The 4,087-nt window shown below is 41.9% G+C and overlaps 2 non-coding genes across 2 annotated transcripts; both read right to left on the reverse strand.

Annotated features, from left to right (window-relative positions):
- Window positions 1-509: 509 nt before the first annotated feature.
- Window positions 510-581, reverse strand: TRNAA-UGC (transfer RNA glycine (anticodon UCC)). The gene has a single exon. It is a non-coding gene; the product is annotated as a tRNA-Ala (tRNA).
- Window positions 582-2,001: 1,420 nt separating this feature from the next.
- On the reverse strand, window positions 2,002-2,073 carry TRNAG-UCC (transfer RNA glycine (anticodon UCC)). Its single transcript has one exon. It is a non-coding gene; the product is annotated as a tRNA-Gly (tRNA).
- Window positions 2,074-4,087: the final 2,014 nt, after the last annotated feature.

Genomic DNA, 4,087 nt, shown 5'->3' on the forward strand with positions numbered 1-4,087 from the left:
CCTTCTGTCACAATGCGAGCCCTGTTACTTAGAGGATGGTCCTTAAGAGGTGTAAGTCCTGGATTCTCTTGAAAATATTCCACAATCTGGTTTTGGCAGATATTTCCCGTGACCGGATGCCTTTCTTGGCGCTTACCCTCTCTATTTACCCGGGATTGGGACCGGCCTAACTTGAGCTGGCTTGTCCACCCAGTGGTTAGATTAGTATTGATGATAAGAACTACAATAGTAATTATATCAATTACATTTTAATAATAATCATATTGATATCAACAATATGAACATAATAATGATACAAAAAAGATTAATTACCATATTTCTGCATCACGCTTCTTCCCTTTCATCTCACTTTTCCATTGTTTCTGTACAATAAAAGACATAGACGAAAATAAATAAATAAATAAATAAAAATATAAAATAAATAAATGAAATAATACTAATGATAATAATATGTAAAGTATAGTTAAGTTGAGTAGAGTGCAGTTCACTATGAAAAAAAAAACTATCTTTGCGGCGGCCGGGACTCGAACCCGGGTCAACTGCTTGCAAGGCAGCCATGCTCACCACTGCACCACCATCGCTTCCTGATTTCTGTGGCTTTCTACAGTGCCATAATTTGATTACAGATTCTTCCCCGTTGATTCATCGTCTTGATAGATGGTCTCACTTGCAAATTCACTTCTTCCCTCTCATATCGCTCACGATCGCTTCCTACAAATTATAAGAGTAATCCTATTAATTTTCGTTTACTGCAGATCTGTCCTATTCTTTCATGGGGTCGTCGGTCCAGACAAGTCCTTTTATACCAAATGTCACTCGCTTCTCTATAATATGATCTGCGAAAACAAATAATAAGGTAAGAAATGAAGAATAAGGGTTGCGAGAAATGCCGCGGGGAGACTAAACTAAACGGAGAGTGTGTTAGAGTTAAAGATGGTTGTAGGAATGATACTGGTGATGATATTCATAATGGTGATAATGGAGGTTCATGCTGCTGTTCACCATGGCCGATGCCCCTTCATACACGTCCATAACTAAATTAACAGACTTCTCTGTCACCCTCTTCATCCTCCTGTATCTCCACGACTCTTCCCTTGGCACCCTATCGTAAACCGTCTCTAGATCTAGACAAAATACTTCTCCATGATCTGCCTCAAAGCAAAACTAGCGTCAGTTGTCCGTCTTTCTGCTATGAATTCAAACTCTCTTCGCTCACAGGTGTTTCCTCTTGTCTTCGCTTCTATTTTTCTCTCCGATAACTTCATATTATGTGCCGTCAGCTTCTCTTTCTGGGTAGCAACTACAGTCCTGGATGTCATCATTCTCTTTAGATATGGACACCAGGCACTTAGTGTTTTCTCCTTTTATTGTATCTTTTTCATACTTCACATTTACAGGCGTTTTACTGTAATATGGTCTGAGTTCCTGTTGATTTCCACTTTTCACTTTCTCTAGCTCTATTTACTACTCCAGATGTGCCTTCTGCCATGACCTTTGCATTTTCTTCATTTAACAGATTTTCGTAACATTCTCACTATCTTGATCTTATAGCATCTTCATTGGTAAAACTTTTCCACTGTCATCCTTTATATGCTTAGTATGTTCAAAATCTTTAGATGCCTTGTCTCTGGTGTTTGTAATTTCATAAATGATAACCCTTTTAATCCTCAGCAACTTTTGCTTAAGCTGCTTCCTGCTCTCTCCAAAACCTTTCTTTCTCTTCAATGGTACCAAACTTTAGGCACAAACACTAACCACCACCATTTGCTTTTCCTCGCTGCACGCAACAAGTTGTTAGTCATTTCTACATTCATTAGGACTGGACCCACGCAATCCTCTGTCGTCTGCCTCACTGTACAACTTGTCTCGTTTTTCTTGTATACAAAGTATCTTTCCATTAGATCAGCGATTCATCTACCTTTTCCAGGTATATTGTGTACTAATTCTAAAATATATTTGTCTTCCTTTGGACAGTGCAGTTCACTATAAAACATTAATGTTTGCGGCGGCCGGGACTCGAACCCGGGTCAACTGCTTGGAAGGCAGCCATGCTCACCACTACACCACCATCGCTTCCGGATATCTGTGGCTTTCTACAGCGCCATATTTTGACTAAAGATCCCTCCCCATGTGCCCTTGCACAGTAATAGGATGCCCAGGAAACGCCCCTGCGCGCTACTTAAATGGAGTTCGTCCTGGCAGTGTCTTGAAAATTGACCAGTACTCCACATAATGTGGTTCTGGCAATCGTTTTTTGCCGGATAACCCTTCGGATGCGCTCCTCTACTTGCCCGGGACGGGGCCGGCACCAGCTGGGCCTGGCTCGGCCTCCCAGGTAGTAATTACCACATCAACACTACTACTACTGCTGCTACTACTACTTTTACTACTACTTCTACTGCTACTACTATTACTATTATTACTGCTGCTGCTGCTGCTACTACTACTACTACTACTACTACTACTACTACTACTACTACTACTACTACTACTACTACTACTACTACTACTACTACTACTACTACTGTTACTAGGACTACTACTACTACTGCTACTACTGCTACTAATATTCCTACTACTACTATTTTGATAATTATGATAATGATATCAGTGATATTAGCGATAATGATGATAATGATAAAAGTAACAATACATAATAATGGTAATAACAAGAAAATAGTGATGGTAATATCAAAGATACATCACAATGTTAAAGGCAGTTGTATAAGAAGTAGTACTTGTAGTGATAATTATAATGCATTGATAATGAGAATGACGATGATAATGGTAATGATAATGGAACATGCTGATAATAGTAATGGTAATGATAATGGTGATGATGAAAATTATAATGATAATGATAAAGAATGATAATTATGATTAAGATAATGATAATAATAATGATTACAAAGACGATGACAATATAATGATAAGGATGATGTTGCTAATGATGATAGATATTAGTTATGATAATGAAGGGACGTGGATAAGGAGAGTAACAATATGAGCAGAAATATCTATCATAATGAAGATCATAATGGTGATAACGACAATAGCCACAATAAAAAAGAAAGAGGGAAAGAGAAAAGATAATCAAGAGAGAGAGAGAGAGAGATGGAGGGTGGGAGGGAGGTAGAGAGAAAAAGAGACAGAGAGGGAGGGAAAGAAAAGAGAGAGAGAGAGAGAGAGAGAGAGAGAGAGAGAGAGAGAGAGAGAGAGAGAGAGAGAGAGAGAGAGAGAGAGAGAGAGAGAGAGAGAGAGAGAGAGAGAAGAGAAGAGAAGGGGAGAGAAAGAAAACCCAGCACACGATATAAAACGCACATCGTATAACAATCACCTGTTCGTGTCTTGGGTAAATTGCTTGTCTGAACCCCCCCCCCCCATCCCCTCTCCCTCCCCCCTCGACAGTCCCTTCCCCCTCAACAGCCTCCCTCCCCCTTCAGTCCCCTCCCCCTAATCAGTTTTCTTATAAATCTTCCCCTCCCCTCCCCTCTCAGTCCCCTTCCTCCCTCTTATCCCTTCCTCACTTTGGTCTCTTACCCAACCCCCCTCACTCCCCTCTCCCCCTCCCTCTCCCTTATTCCCTTCCCCCTCCTCATTCCCCTCTCCCCCTCCTCCTCATTCCCCTCCCTCTCCCTTATTCCCTTCCCCCACCTCATTCCCCTCTCCCTCTCCTCCTCATTCCCCTCCCTCTCCCTTATTCCCTTCCCTCCCCCTCATTCCCTTCTCCCCTCCTCATTCCTCTCCCTCCCGTCCCTCCATCCAGCAAGATTCCACTACCCCCCTTCCCGTTCCCCCACTCCCCCACCCTCAACCCCTGTGATAGGCCCCCCTCTCCCTACCCCATCCCCCCTACCAGTAAAACTCCCCCCTCCACCCCACCCCATCCAGCAACCCCTCCCCCCTCCCCTCCCCCCTACCACCCTCCCCTAAACTTCTCCGATTTCCTGCAATAAATCACACATGTTACAAATCTGCTTTTAGAAAATCAACCTGATGAATAAATAAATCGCACATATCAGAAATGGATCACACATAATTATCACAATAAATCAAATAAATTACAAATCTGCTTTTAGAAAATCAA

The sequence above is a fragment of the Penaeus vannamei genome, unplaced genomic scaffold, assembly GCF_042767895.1.
Source record: "Penaeus vannamei isolate JL-2024 unplaced genomic scaffold, ASM4276789v1 unanchor5011, whole genome shotgun sequence".
NCBI classification, from domain to species: domain Eukaryota; kingdom Metazoa; phylum Arthropoda; class Malacostraca; order Decapoda; family Penaeidae; genus Penaeus; species Penaeus vannamei.